Consider the following 16805-nt stretch of genomic DNA (forward strand, 5'->3'; position numbering starts at 1 on the left):
AAATAAATGGCCATAACTTGGGAAGCGTTTGTCCGATTAATATCAAACCTTGGAAAGGCACATACTCAGGTCCTCAGCAATATACCCTGCAAGTTTCAATTACATCGGACCAGTGGTTGTTGAGAAACAGCGGCCACAGACAAACACAGACAAACACACGCACACACGCATACACACACATTGCTGGAATTATAGATAGATTAATGATCCCATGGTGTCTTTTAAAAAGACAAGGAAAGTATTTACCAGCACCTCAAACAGGTTACAAATTCCATGCCAAATCATCTCAGTCGAACTTAAGGCATGCCAGGCCAGATTCTGAAGGAATCAAAACTGACCACAGCAAATCCCACTTAAGAGGTGGTATTAATTAGGCCATTAAATAAGTAACTGCACACAAGGACACTGTATATGTGAAATGAATTTGTACATATAGAAGTGTGGGTCTTTTGCACATCCCTCTTGCTTCACATGACACCAAAAGGTCAGACAGTGTGTGTATAATTGCAAGATAATGCACAGAACTATAAATCGAACACAACATCAATAATCTCATGAACGGCAGGTTATCGATACCATGAACAGACAAATTTGCCTCAGGTGTTCTGATTAGGGTTCTCTTGGCCATCACCTTCTTAAAAACAGACATCAACTTCAATAAGCAACGTTCATTCCCTTGTGATAACATGGTGCGATCCATGGATGCAGATGTTTCCAAGAGAAACGACGAATTGTGTGACTGTGAAAGGTCTCCTTGTGACTGTGAAACAGTAATTCACACTGAACACCATTTTGCACAGGAGGATGGATGTGCGCCATGTATGAAATAACTCTCCAAGAGCAATGGAGCTGTAAGCAGCAAGTATTGCAGCTGCTTTGGTATTCTATTCCAAGCGTTGAGCGCGTGCACTGCACTGCATTTATTATTGCTTCCAGAGAACTGCACTCGTTTAAATTCTGCACACACATCTCATTCCTGTGCAGTTTGTCTGTGACAATGTCACATGATGATGATAATGATGATGATGATGATGATGATGATGATGATGATAATCCTGCTTGTGTTTGACTCTCCTTTTGCAAACATGAACATTTGAAATGTAATAATGGATTGTTATGGCCGAGTCAAAGTGATGCCACAATGATCTCGGGCCCAAAGTAGAAAAAAAACAGGACAATGTGATGCGAAATTACTCTCTTGCAGATGAGCTGAAAGAATTGTCAGAGAACACCATTTTTGAAAGGAGTGAATTAAGAATTCAGAAAATGGAACTCAATAATTTTCTGAATCAGAAGATAAACACTTGAAAAGGTTTTCATTTTGCAAACAAAAGCAAGATGTCCCAAGCAGTGAGTGTGCACCACACTGCATTTATTATTGCTGCCAGAGAACTGCACTCGATCAAATTCTGCACACACATCTCATTCCTGTGCAGTATATTTGTGACAGTGATACATTATGATGATGATAATCCTTGTGTTTCAATCTCCTTTTTGCAAACATGAACACTTGAAAATTGATATTGGATTGTTATGGTTCGCAGAAACCTCTGCACGGGTCATCACAAAAAGAAGGATTTCCGTAATACACGCAAGGAGTTTCAACCATGTGTCTGTCTTGCAGTGATCATGTTTTACAGCCAGATACGATGTATGTTTATAATATCTTTATCCTTTCACCACTGTCTCATTTATTCCTGCAGGAATGGCAACAGATCCAAGATGCCAGCATCCACTTGGCCCCAGCACCAGCACGTGAATGAAAACTCTCTTGAGCAGTGCTCATTTTTAAAAAGAATTTCTTAAATCAACCTGAAGAACCAATTTACATTTGTTAAAAACACAAAGGCACGACTCGACATTTCACAGTAAGTTTCTCCATTACATTGGAATGTTTACCAATGAACCGTACATCGCACAATACATGTGTGCTGTGTGCCACCAAAATAGCTTTGAAGTATGCACACCTGCCATTGAGCCGTTTAACCTGGGTTCACATGTTGACCCATCTATAAAATGCAATCTTGGAGTTTCACATGTGGGGTGAGGGATCAAAGTGTGTGCCATATATTGGAAGGTCATCAAGCCAGAGGACCCGTCTGCCAGCATTAGTTGTTGGAAGATTTCAAAGATCTCATGATTTTTTTTGTAAAGAATTGGTGTCATCCCCATCAACCCAAACAGTTTACAAATTCCTCTCCAAATCATCGCAGTCAAACTTTCGGCTTGCCAAGCCAGTTTGTGAGAGAATCAAAAACTTTCCCCAGCCAACCCCACAAGAGGTGGAATTAATTAGGCCATTAAATAAGTAACTGGACACAAGGACACTGCAGATGTGAAATCGATTTGTACATCTGGAAGTCTGGGTCTTTTGCACATCCCTCTTGCTTCACATGAGGCCAAAAGGTCAGAGCGTGTGTGTATAATTGCAATATAAAACACAGAACGACAAATCGAACACAACATCAATCATCTCATGAACTGCAGTTTATCGACACCATGAACAGACAAATTTGCCTTCGGTGTTCTGATTAGGGTTCTCTCGGTCATCACCTTGTTAAAAACAGACATCAACATCAATAAGCAACGTTCATTCCCTTGTGATAACATGGTGCGATCCATGGATGCAGATGTTTCCAAGAGAAACGACAACTCCAGGAGGCTCGAGCTGAGGAAACGCTGCACGATCTTGAGTCTGACTTGGAAAAAGAAGTCACCATCACTCATAGTCCATGGGCTGAGGTGATTTCTGTGTGACTTTTATGTGCCTTCAGTTTCTCTTCATATTATTGAAGTAGACCATGTGGGACATCAAAAAAGTGAGGGAGGACATCTGGGAGCCTGGTCAGATTTGAGAAAATGACGTCAAAATATCAAGCTTTTGCATTCATGAGGCGACCAAAAATTTGGGGAAACTCAAATGCTTATAACGCCACTACCATACATGATATAACTGCAAACTACCATTCAAAATATTTGTTTTTATTCACTCTACATGTGACAATATGTAATTATCTGATTATTATGCAAATTTGCTGTCCAGAGGTCAAAAGGTCATGGAAATCGGGGGTTGCTTAAAATCTGACTCACTGGAAGAAAAATGTGAGTTACAGGCTGCCTGTACTACTTGAGAATGTTTGCTGGCTGTCAGAGGTTGCCAAGACATATCTCTATCACATGATATGCAGTGTATAAGAATTAACCCTTTTGTAACGAAAACATCAACTTTGATAAATGGTGCTATTTCAGACATGTCAGAAATTCCAGTTTTTCCATCGTCTAAGTGTACATTATTCATACCATACAGGTTGGTGATTGTTTTGAAACCTCTTTTAGATTGTTGCTGTACCTATCAGCAGAAGACCCAGAGGAAATGACTTCTTGCTATTTCTGACACCGATGAACCATTTAACCCTTTTATTTCAGTTGTTTTAAAATGGGCAGCGGTTGAGTCCTCTATTTCCAGTCAGTTCTCATTATCTCCAGTCATTTAAGGCTTCTTTGGATTCCCACAATAGAGTAGTTCCACGTGGTTCTGTTTGAGGGCACTACCACTGATTCTAGTATTGACAGCTTAGTGGCAGCACTGTATAAGTGCATTTCCTCATGGGTGAAAGTGAAAGTAAAAATTGAATCAACATTACAATCTTCAATTTGACAGTTCCATGATTTAACGCATAGACTACTTGTGGTAGGTGTTTTTTATCTACATAAAGGCTTAAACAAAATCAGTGGTATAATCAGCCTTCACTGCACACCAGTGCACACATGCATACCCCATCAAGTACAGGAATGTAAACAGGCCAGCAAATGGTTGAGCAGTAACGCCACCTGCCCAACGCAAGACTTACTAAACGTCTGTCCGATCTTCATTATCCCAATAGCATGTTTATCACCAGACAGCTTTCAGAGGGCTGAAAGTTGATTTATCCTGCCAAGATGTCAGATTATGTATGCCTTTCAGGTGTGTTATGACTTACAATGATGCTGCCATCACCCATGTTCATGAAATGCCCTTCTGGTTTGTTTCAGATGAGATGCAGAACACTGGTGTCAGCTTGGTTGGTGGAGCTGGAGACAGTGAATACCTTGATCTTGATAAATGCATCATTTGCCAATCTTCGAAAGAAAAAAAACCCACAAGCACTGAACATCAGGGTGGTCCTTCGTTAGGGGGTAAATTTTCGAATTTGTTTATTTTAAGCTCCAACCCCCGGAATTTGTTGGAATAGTCGAGAAAACTCTTCTGGTGTTTTTATTTCAAATTCCAACAAAATTTACCTCTCCCTCATCGACCTTGAAGTTTAGCCTTAGTTTCTCGGGGCGGCTGACATTAGAACGACGACGTATCGACCTGTGCTGAACTTTAAAACGCTCCTGTAATGTCCAATCGTCTCTTTTGATGTGATACGTCGATCTGTGTGTTTGTGTAATGTGTATTACTCGTTCTTCTCACCGCCCCCCTAACAATTTTTTTTTCTGGTTGAGTCATCAATCTATCAAGCATGGCAGCAGCGAACCGTCGCTACTTCATTGCTCCATTGGAAATCATTGCCGGGTCTCAACTTCCCTCGGAAGAAGAAGTGCTGGGACTGTTGATATACCGAATCGAGGTCGACAGGAATTCTGTGCGGGAGCGGCCAACAATGTCATGAAAATTGTCATTGAGCTCTGGTTGAAAGCCAGGATCCCACTACAGCGACAGGACACCATCCTGGCAAAGATTGAAAAACTCCATAAGGAGTTTGGAAACGTCAAGCGGAACAAGGCGCGAGCTGGCTCTCAAGCGGTGCGTGAGGAACCTTTCAAGAAGCGGACAAAGAATCTCTTCGATGTCGCCGCCGCCAATGCCCTGGACGTCCTCACGAATGAGGAGGATAAGGCATTTCTGCTAGCTCAGCGTGAACCCGGTCGCCATGGAAAGCTGGGATCTGTCGACACACGGTTAGCTGCCATGGATGGAGGCCCGCGCCGCTCAACGCCGTGAGTAGCAGGAGTGACAGAGGCAGCGCGCGGAGGATTAAGCCAGCACGTCCATGATCCAAGTGGAATTTGAATCGTCGTCCACCTCTGCAGATGAGACCAGTCAGGAGGGGAGCAGAGACGGAGAAGCGAGACCTCCAAAGCGCCCCAGGAGGGTTACGACAAACGTGATCACGCCAAGTGTGGCAGCGGCTCTGGACAGGACCAAAATTACCGACTGGGGAGCAGTCTATGTCCTGTCGGCGGCAGCCCACTCGTTCGGCCATGACGTCTCGAGATGAACATCAACCGCAGCTCAATCCGGCGGCAACACCGGACGGATGCTCGTGTGGCACTCAAGGAGGAGCTACGGGGGGGTGGGGGGGGGGCTGCACGCTCATTGTTCATTGGGATGGGAAATTGATACAAGACCTTACGACCAAGGAGACCTTCAATCGACTTCCCATTCTGGTCTCAGGCAATGGAACGGTGCAGCTCCTCAACGTCCCCAAGCTGCCGAACGGAACGGGCTCTGAGACGGCCAAAGCAGTTGTCGGGCACTCGAAGACTGGGACTTTACTCAACGCATCAGTGGGATGTCGTTTGACACGACATCCTCCAACACTGGCCTGAAGAACGGGGCTTGTATCCTGATCGAACAGCAGCTCAAGAAAGATCTCCTGTACTTCGCGTGCCGCCATCATGTCCTTGAGCTGCTCCTTGCTGCGGCTTTCACGACGGTCATCGGCCCCACGTCAGGTCCAACAGTGATCATGTTCAAGTGCTTCCAAGGTCACTGGAAGTTCATCGACCGGAGTCAGTTCGAGTCCGGTGATTCCCACCCCCATGTGCATCCTCTGCTGGACCATGTGGACAAGGACTGGTTCCAGAGCACCCTCATCAACCACAAGGGCCTTCAGGACGACTACCGGGAACTGCTGGAATTGATTGTGATCTTCCTCGTCCAGGTTCCCCCACGAGGAGTAAGGTTCCTAGCCCCCGGACCCATGCACCACGCAAGGTGGATGTCCAAAGCCATCTACGCACTGAAGGTGTGGATGTTCCGGAGCCAATTCAAGCTCACAGCGAGGGAGGAGAAGGGCCTGCGGGAAATCGCCGTCTTCGTCAGTCGCCTGTACGCGAAAGCCTGGACCACTGGCTTCGGAGGCCGCAGCTGCCCCTCGACACAATCTGCAACTGCTGAAGGATTTGACGACCTACATGGATGTCAACCGGGACGTGAGGCAAGGCAGCTCTGACCAAGCTGCAAGGGCACCTGTGGTACCTCTCGGAGGAGGTTGTCGCTCTGGCGCTCTTTGACCCCCCTGGTCACGGTGGAGGAGAAGAGGCAAGTACTCATCTCACTTCACACCACGGTAGGAGATGAATCTCCAGCGAAGCGCCCAAAGCTGCCCAGCCAAGACGTCTCAGGACTCCAACTGCAAGACATGGCATAAACCAACACGCGACGGTTCTTCCAGAAGCTGCGCCTGGAAGACGGCTTCCTCGACGCCATTCCCGCAACCTGGCTGCAGCGGGAAGACTTCCGGACAGCGGCGGCCTTCGTGCAGGGGATAGCGGTCATCAATGACAACGCGGAGCGAGGAGTTGCCCTCATCCAGGAATACAACCGAATGCTAACTCAGGATGATGAGCAACTGCAATTTCTCCTCCAAGTTGTCTCTCGTCATCGCGCAGAGTTCCCGGACTCCAGAAAGAAGACCGTGGCTGCTGGTGTGGGGGCCCAGCAGGAGCAGGAGCACAAAGTCAGATGGGCCAAGGAGCCTTGTGGGACATTTTGCTTAAGATTTTTGTTATAGTTTAATACATTTAACCGTTTAATGAGGTATCCATTTATAAAATACTTTATGTCGTGTGTTATAAGCTAACATTTTGGGAATAAATGGCACAGAAAATTTTTTTCAAGGATTGTTGTTTTTATTCCTCAGGGTGAAACTTCAAGGTCGATGAGGGAGGGGTAAATGTTGTCCGATTGGAAAAAAAAAAGTTCACCAGGAGAGTTTTCTCGACTATTCCAATGAATCCCGGGGGTTGGAGCTTAGAAAATCCGAAGTTGAGGAATAAGGACCACCCAACTGAACATGGGCGGAAACGAATACGTGAGGCTGCTGCAGAACGAAATGACCATGTTGCCAAAAGACTTCGCACCCTTGAAGAGGAAGAATTTGTCTATCATATGGACAATCTGTGTTACAAAGCTTACACTCACAAAAAATCGTTGGAAAATATCAGTAAAGCTTCCGCCTCCACTTCTAGTGGCAGTGAAGAAGTCAGGCGTGAGGCATCAACACGCCGCTCTCGCTCAAGCATCTTGCCGAGACCTGGACCTTCCAATGTACCGGACATGAGGGAGTTATCATGCGTCATCTGTAGATACAAGAAGCACCATGGGGTGCATCAGAAATACCACATATCAGAGTGCGACAGGGCCAGTAAATTCTTGGAGGCAACCGTAAGCTTTCAGGATGATGTTTACACTCGTACTTGTGACATACAAAGTGTTCGTGCAGTATTTGGTGCCGACTTATATTGCCACAATTTGTGTATTAAAAGTTATTGGCTGAAATATGAGCGTATATTTGAGAAAGGACAAACAGAAAAACCTGTGACTCACAAGCAACAAGCATGGGAACAAGTAGTGAAGGACAGAGAGATTGGGATAAATCAAGGCTTTGGTTATGAACTAAGCTTTGTAAGAGACTGTGTGAACCGTGAAATTACGTCATGTAAAAGAGTAACAAACAAGGAAGTAAATGTACTCTTATTTAATCACTTTGGAGATAGAATTAGATTCTCTGTGCCTAAAGAGGCAAATAAGTCTGTGATGTTTTTTGGCAAAGATGCCAATGTCCAGCATTTGGCTGAGACAATTTGCGCTAATGACCCTATCCGGCAGTGTGCAGAAAGCATAAGACAGTGTCTTTTAGAGTATGACTTTGATCTTCAGGATCGGTTTTGCGATATGAATGAGTTGAAAACTGCTTGGTAGAATATAAAGATTCCTGAACCGCTGTTAAGTTTCTTTTCCAGCAAACCCAGTAGACTACCTTCAAGGAATTGGTTGTAGCCAAAATGGACCTTCTGACGATGAAGTTGAGAGAGCAGAATCATATCTAGTGAAAGTCCTAAAGAATGGAACTACCTGCACAACAATGGATGAACTCAGGGATCATAATTATCACCACAGCAAAACCCCACTCGAGAAGTTGCCACCTACAAGCCTTGCCATAAAGGCCCATATTCTAAGGGCATATTATGCTACATATGTGATGACATCAATACTCTCTGCAAATACGACTGAATTGAATCCTCTCCTATACGGATTTGAAGAGGAAGATGAACTTCTCCATCCAGATAAGGCCATCAGATGCATTCCTGATGAATATGATGTGCACTGTACTTGCTTGAAATGTGCGACAGAGAGATGTGCATGTCGAAAGAGTGACCTGCCTTGTTGCCAGTTCTGCAAGTGCCAAGGTATGGGAGACGAGAATGTTTGCTGTAAAAATCCAGCTGGTTGTATCTAAAACCGAACAGAACTCATATGTGACACTTACAGCTGCGTGGAAATATACTCCTGGCATCCACATGTATTCCTTCTCCCATTATCAAATTGGCATGATTTGGAATAGTGACGACAGTCAGCAGTATACCTTCATTTGGATATAAAAACCTAGACTATTACTAAAACTGAGCAAATTCAGCAGTTTATTTTTGTTGAATGGACTAAGGATGTTCCGAACCCCCCCCCCCCTCTACAGGTGGTTGTTTTAGGACTTAGTGGGTTAACGAGATGGGAATATTGTAAGAAATTAGCAAATTAAGTGATATTTAGGCTTAAAGAAATAAGAAGTTGGTGATAGATTATATTCATACTGATGAAAATGTGTTCGATTACTTTATTTTGTGGCATGTGTCTTCCGCTGCAAAGGAAAATCAGCTTTTCTGAAATAGCACCATTTATCAAAGTTGATGTTTACGTTACAAAAGGGTTAATCCTTATACAATGCAGATCATGTGATAGAGATATGTCTTGGCAACCTCTGACAACCAGCAAACATTCTTAAGTAGTACAGGCAGCCTGTAACTCACATTTTTCTTATGGTGGGTCAGATTTTAAGCAACCCACGATTTCCATGACCTTTTGACCTCTGGACAGCAAATTTGCAGAATAATCAGATAATTACATATTGTCACATGTAGAGTGAATAAAAACAAATATTTTGAATGGTAGTTTGCAGTTATATCATGTATGGTTGTGGTGTTATAAGCATTTTAGTTTCCCCGACCCCAAATTTTTGGTCGCTTCATGAACGCAAAAACTTGATATTGTGACATCATTTTCTCAAATCCGACCAGGCTCCCAGATGTCCACCCTCACTTTTTTGATGTCCCACATGGTCTACTTCAATAATATGAAGAGAAACTTAGGGCACATAGAAGTCACACAGAAACCACCCCAGCCCATGGACTATGAAGATTTAGCAAGCAGAGGAAAGATTTTGAAAGGTATGTGAGACTCTTCCTTTCCAGGGGACAGTGGATTAAGTCATGAGCTTTGGCTCAGAGAGGTCACTGGAACAGCATTTGTTCAAGGGTCTCCTTGTGAGTGTGGAACAGTAATTCACTCTGAACACCATTTTGCACAGAAGGATGAAGGTGCGCCATGTATGAAATAACTCTCCAAGAGCAATGGAGATGGAAGCAGCAAGTATTGCAGCTGCTTTGGTGTTCAATTCCAAGCGTTGAGCGTGTACAACACTGCATTTATTATTGCTTCCAGAGAACTGCACTCGTTTAAATTCTGCACACACATCTTAATTCCTGTGCAGTTTGTCTGTGACAATGACACATCATGATGATGATGATGATGATAATCCTTCTTGTGTTTGACTCTCCTTTTCCAAACATGAACATTTGAAATGTAATATTGGATTGTTATGGCCGAGTCAAAGGGATGCCACAATGATCGAGGGCCCAAAGTAGAAAAAAACAGGAAAATGTGATGTGAAATTACTCTCTTGAAGATGAGCTGAAAGAATTGTCACAGAACACCATTTTTGAAAGGAGTGAATTCAGAATTCAGAAAATGGAACTCAATAATTTTCGAATCGGAGGATAAAGACTTGAAAAGGTTTTCGTTCTATGAACAAAACCAAGATGTCCCAAGTGGTGAGTGTGAACCACACTGCATTTATTGTTGCTTCCAGAGAACTGCACTCGTTCAAATTCTGCACACACATCTCATTCCTGTGCAGTTTGTTTGTGATAATGATTCATCATGATGATGATAATCCTTGTGTTGAATCTCCTTTTTGCAAACATGAACATTTGAAATGTGATATCGGATTGTTATGGCCGAGTCAAAGTGATGACAGTGATCTCGGGCCCAAAATAGAAAAAAACAGGACAATGTCATATGAAATTACTCTCTTGCAGATGAGCTGAAAGAATGGTCAGAGCACACCGTTTTTGAAAGGAGTGAATTAAGAATTCAGAAAATGGAACTCAATAATTTTCGAATCGGAGGATAAACACTTGAAAAGGTTTTCGTTTTGCAAACAAAAGCAAGATGTCCCAAGCGGTGAGTGTGCACCACACTGCATTTATTATTGGAGCAAGAGAACCGCACTCAATCAAATTCTGCACACACATCTCTTTTCTGTGCAGTTTGTTTGTGATAATGATACATTATGATGACGATAATCCTTGTGTTTGAATCTCCTTTTTGCAAACATGAACACTTGAAATGTGATATTGGATTGTGATGGTTCGTGGAAACCTCTGCACGGGTCATCAAAAAAGAACGATTTCCGTAATACACGCAAGAAGTTTCAACCATGTGGCTGTCTTGCAGTGATAATGTTTTACAGCCAGATACGATCTATGTTTTTCATATCTTTATACTTTCACCATTGTCTCATTTATTCCTGCAGGAATGACAAGAGATCCAAGATGCCGGCATCCACTTGGCCCAGCACCAGCACGTGAATGAAAACTCTGTTGAGCAGTGCTCATTTTTAAAAATAATTTCTAAAATCAACCTGAAGAACCAATTTACATTTGTTAAAAACACAAAGGCACAACTCGACATTTCACAGGAAGTTTTTTCCATAACACTGGAATGTTTACGAATGCACCGTACATCGCACAATACATGTGTGCTGTGTGACACCAAAATAGCTTTGAAGTGTGCACACCTGCCATTCAGCCGTTTAACCTGGGATCACATGTTGACCCATCTATAATATGCAATCTTGGAGTTTCACATGTGGGGTGAGGGATCAAAGTGTGTGCCATATATTAGAAGGTCATCAAGCCAGAGGACCCGTCTGTCAGCATTACGTGTTGGAAGATTTCAAAGATCGCATGATGTATTTTGTGAAGAATTGGTGTCAGCCCCATCAACCCAAACAGTTTACAAATTCCTCTCCAAATCATCTCAGTCAAACCTTCGGCTTGCCAAGCCAGTTTGTGAGAGAATCAAAAACTTTCCCCAGCCAACCCGACAAGAGGTGGTATTAATTAGGCCATTAAATAAGTAACTGGACACAAGGACACTGTAAATGTGAAATGGATTTGTACATCTGGAAGTCTGGGTCTTTTACACATCCCTCTTGCTTCACATGATGCCAAAAGGTCAGAGTGTGTGTGTATAATTGCAATATAAAACACAGAACGACAAATTAAACACAACATCAATCATCTCATGAACTACAGTTTATCGACACCATGAACAGACAAATTTGTCTTCGGTGTTCTGATTAGGGTTCTCTTCGTCATCACCTTGTTAAAAACAGACATCAACATCAATAAGCAACGTTCATTCCCTTGTGATAACATGGTTGGTACGATCCATGGATGCAGATGTTTCCAAGAGAAACGACAACTCCAGCAGGATCGAGCTGAGGAAACGCTGCACGATCTTGAGTCTGACTTGGAAAAAGAAGTCGCCATCACTGAGGATTTAGCGAGCAGAGAAAAGATTTTGAAAGGTATGTGAGACTCTTCCTTTCCAGGGGACAGTGGATTAAGTCATGAGCTTTGTCTCAGAGAGTTCACTAGAACAGCATTTGTTCAAGGGTCTCCTTGTGACTGTGGAACCGTAATTCACTCTGAACACCATTTTGCACAGGAGGATGGAGGTGCGCCATGTTTGAAATAACTCTCCAACAGCAATGGAGCTGGAAGCAGCAAGTATTGCAGCTGTTTTGGCGTTCTATTCCAAGCGTTGAGCGTGTGCAACACCGCATTTATTATTGCTTCCAGAGAACTGCACTCGTTTAAATTCTGCACAGACATCGAATTCCTGTGCAGTTTGTCTGTGACAACGACACATCACGATGATGATGATGATGATCCTTCTTGTGTTTGACTCTACTTTTGCAAACATGGACATTTGAAATGTGATATTGGATTGTTATGGCCGAGTCAAAGTGATGACACAATGATCTGGGGCCAAAAGTAGAAAAAACAGAAGACAATGTGATGTGAAATTACTCTCTTGCAGATGAGCTGAAAGAATTGTCAGACAACACCGTTTTTGAAAGGAGTGAATTCAGAATTCAGAAAATGGAACTCAATAATTTTCGAATCGGAGGATAAACACTTGAAAAGGTTTTCGTTTTGCAAACAAAAGCAAGATGTCCCAAGCGGTGAGTGTGCACCACACTGCATTTATTATTGGAGCAAGAGAACCGCACTCGATCAAATTCTGCACACACATCTCTTTTCTGTGCAGTTTGTTTGTGATAATGATACATTATGATGACGATAATCCTTGTGTTTGAATCTCCTTTTTGCAAACATGAACACTTGAAATGTGATATTGGATTGTGATGGTTCGTGGAAAAGACACTATCAGTTCGTGGAAAAGACACTATACAAAACAGACATCAATAAGGAACGTTCATTCTCTCGTGATAACACGTCGCTCTCCATTGTTGCAGACGTCTCCACGAGAAACTGCTATGACAGATTGCTGAAGCTGAAGAGATACAGCACTATCTCGAGTCGGAATTGGAAAAAAGCAAGGAAATTTTTGCGGATATTGAAGCCAGAAAACAGATTCTGAAAGGTATGTGAGACTATTGCTTTCCATGAGACAATGGTTTGAGTCATGAGCTTCATCCAAGGGAGGTAACTGTCACAGCATTGGATTCAAGAGTCACCTGATGACTCTGGAACCATGATTCGCTCTGAATACCGTATGGTGGAGGGTGCCGTTTGTCAAATGACTTGTAAACAGCATTGGAGCGAAAACAGCAAGTATTGGAGCTGATTTGTATGTTGTAATGTATTGGAAGTCCTCCTTTATCCTGTGAGAATCAAGTGATTGGGTCGAATGTCCTGAGGGTCGCTTGAATCCGTTGGTAAACAGCAGATGGACTGAACTGCTCAAGGTCCCTGTCAATGCTTTGTTTCCTTAGGTTTGGGATGGACACCTCACTGTGTGTCTAAAGCAAGTGTACCTGTTCTGCAGATATTTTTAATATGATGTATTATATAACTGTACTTCTTTTTTTTGTACGTTTTGGCCAAGTTATCCAGTTTCACACACTTGTGCTCAATGTGGACAACACCAACAATAATCTCATGTGCTCAAGCGTCAAAAATTCTCTATCGAGAAACTTCTATAATGAGTCATTTGAATAACTTGTATTATTTTGAGGTCTCTTGAGTCATTAGTTTTGATATGCCCAGCAGTGTGTCTGCACTCTGCACCCCACTGCACATTGCTGCTATAAATCCACTGGAAAAGTTTTTCGAACAGATTGGAGAACTGCCCACGCCAGATAAGCCCTGATTGAATTGCCTTTGAGTCGTGGCCTCGTGGGAAACCTCAGATGGGGAAAAAAAAAACATACATTAGGGTTGAACTACTACAGGATTAGGATAGTATTTTGACAATGCAAGGGTCATGGACTCTCCATTCCATACATACTTCCCACAATATTTGTCGAAGACTTTATGAACAATGGACAGCTTGCTTCGAAGCCTCCGAAAAGGAAATCAAATGTGGAAAATTTAATAATTAATTTGAAACACCAAGCTATCGCTGGGACTATGGCCAAGTTCCTGCAAATTGCTCATTGGTTCCCTGACCCTGACTTTCTGAGTCGAAGTGACGACCTGACCAGGATTCTCGCCTCGGAACTGCTTCAGCAACAACAACGCTCTGCATCGGTCATGGTACATGATGATGATAATAATCACAAGAATTTTTGTGTTTGACTCTCCTTTTGCAAAGATGGACATTTGAAATGTGATTCTGGATTGTTATGGCCTGGTCACAGTGAGGGCTTTGTTCTCGGGCCTGAAATAGAAAAGACAGGACAATGTGATGTGAAATTCCTCTCTTGTAGGTGGAATGAAAAAAGAATTGAATACCTTTCTTCAATTGTCAGAGATAAGACTTCAGAAGGAGCAAATCAATAGATCAATCAGTGAGAAGAAAAACAAAACAGAGACGTACCAGTGGTGAGTGTGCACCGCACTGCATTCATGATTGCTTCCAGAGAACTGTGCTTATTTAATTTTTGCACACCCATGTTCATTCATGTGCAGTTTATTTTATCAGATAGTACACATTCCAAAAGTACAAGGGCCTATCTATTAAAGACGTTCAGATAGGAGGAGAAGGGGTGATGATTTCTCGTGGACCAAGCAATTCTGGATTTTTTTGGTCAGATTTTGGTCAGATTATTAATATTACTACCCATGAACAAAACAAGTTTGATACCAATGACATCATGGGTCACATGTCTGATCAAAGCAAGGGGGTGTGGGAGGGGGGGGGAGGTTGAGCCCCGGCATCACTGCTCATAGTTATTAAGGTACGCATATTGTTATTATTCTTATTCGATTTTTGTATACAGAGTCGAGCCTCCCAGAGAATTTTCAAAGGGGTCGAAAGTGTCTGAAGGGTGTCTAGGTCAACTGGGTTTGTGTCTTGAGGGTTTTACCCTCAAGGGGTCGAAAGAGCAACACAGAACAAAAATAACAGTAGGAAGAGGCGGTGGGGGAACATGCAAACGTGGCATTTAGCAACAAAATAGAGGGAGACTAGGAGGGATAAGGGATGTCAGGAAGAATGAGAGTAAGGGAAGGAGGAAGGAGGACACAGGAGGTGCAGAAGTCTGAAACAGCCACCAACTCTCATTTTAGCTCTCATACGAGCCTCAACAAGGTAGACAAAAAAACCCCCAAAAAAACCTCTTAATCACAGAAGTGGAAGTAAAAACTGGGAACACGGAAAGACATTGGCATGGGGAGGGTTAATGGGGGTAGAAAAGATCATGCCTGTGGATGGGTGATGGTCTGAGATGGTTGTGAATAGTCATCTTGAAGGCCTGGAAGAATAACATTGAGGAGACTGAGGAAGTTGGTTCCACAGGTGGGGTTAAAAAAAAAAAGAGGAAGGAATTAGTGGAGATGTGTCTGGATTTTGGGATTGTCACAAGAAGGGGTTATTGGCAGACTGCGAGCACCCTGCAGAAACATAGGGAGGACGGGTAGGGGCAGAGTGTGCACATCTCTTTTCTGTGCAGTTTATTTGTCATAATGATACATTATGATGACGATAATCCTTGTGTTTGAATCTCCTTTTTGCAAACATGAACACTTGAAATGTGATATTGGATTGTTATGGTTTGTGGAAACCTCTGCACGGGTCATCACAAAAAGAACGATTTCCGTAATACATGCAAGAAGTTTCAACCATGTGTCTGTCTTGCAGTGATCATGTTTTACAGCCAGATACGATCTATGTCTTTCATATCTTTATACTTTCACCATTGTCCATTTATTCCTGCAGGAATGACAAGAGATCCAAGAAGCCGGCATCCACTTGGCCCAGCACCAGCACGTGAATGAAAACTCTGTTGAGCAGTGCTCATTTTAAAAAATAATTTCTAAAATCAACTTGAAGAACCAATTTACATTTGTAAAAGACACAAAGGCACGACTCGACATTTCACAGTTAGTTTCTCTGTAACACTGGAATGTTTACCAATGCACCGTACATCGCACAATACATGTGTGCTGTGTGCCACCAAAATAGCTTTGAAGTGTGCACACCTGCCATTGAGCCGTTTAACCTGGGTTCACATTTTGACCCATCTATAAAATGCAATCTTGGAGTTTCACATGTGGGGTGAGGGATCAAAGTGTGTGCCATATATTGGAAGGTCATCAAGCCAGAGGACCCGTCTGTCAGCATTACGTGTTGGAAGATTTCAAAGATCGCATGATGTATTTTGTGAAGAATTGGTGTCAGCCCCATCAACCCAAACAGCTTACAAATTCCTCTCCAAATCATCTCAGTCAAACCTTCGGCTTGCCAAGCCAGTTTGTGAGAGAATCAAAAACTTTCCCCAGCCAACCCGACAAGAGGTGGTATTAATTTGGCCATTAAATAAGTAACTGGACACAAGGACACTGTAGATGTGAAATGGATTTGTACATCTGGAAGTCTGGGTCTTTTACACATCCCTCTTGCTTCACATGATGCCAAAAGGTCAGAACGTGTGTGTATAATTGCAATATAAAACACAGAACGACAAATTGAACACAACATCAATCATCTCATGAACTACAGTTTATCGACACCATGAAGAGACAAATTTGCCTTCGGTGTTCTGATTAGGGTTCTCTTGGTCATCACCTTGTTAAAAACAGACATCAACATCAATAAGCAACGTTCATTCCCTTGTGATAACATGGTTGGTACGATCCATGGATGCAGATGTTTCCAAGAGAAACGACAACTCCAGCAGGATCGAGCTGAGGAAACGCTGCACGATCTTGAGTCTGACTTGGAA

General features: G+C 42.9%; 2 protein-coding genes and 1 pseudogene across 2 annotated transcripts in view; 2 read left to right on the forward strand and 1 right to left on the reverse strand.

Annotated features, from left to right (window-relative positions):
• Positions 1–16805, forward strand: part of LOC147017130 (unconventional myosin-If-like) — a 335840-nt gene that overhangs the window by 120870 nt on the left and 198165 nt on the right. The gene's annotated exons all lie outside the window — the stretch shown is intronic.
• Positions 1–16805, reverse strand: part of LOC147017131 (uncharacterized) — a 184087-nt gene that overhangs the window by 88084 nt on the left and 79198 nt on the right. The gene's annotated exons all lie outside the window — the stretch shown is intronic.
• Positions 5383–6796, forward strand: LOC147017138 (uncharacterized; annotated as a pseudogene).

Source organism: Eptatretus burgeri, chromosome 11 (assembly GCF_056783735.1).
Source record: "Eptatretus burgeri isolate ZD-2024b chromosome 11, Ebu_testis_v1, whole genome shotgun sequence".
NCBI lineage: Eukaryota > Metazoa > Chordata > Myxini > Myxiniformes > Myxinidae > Eptatretus > Eptatretus burgeri.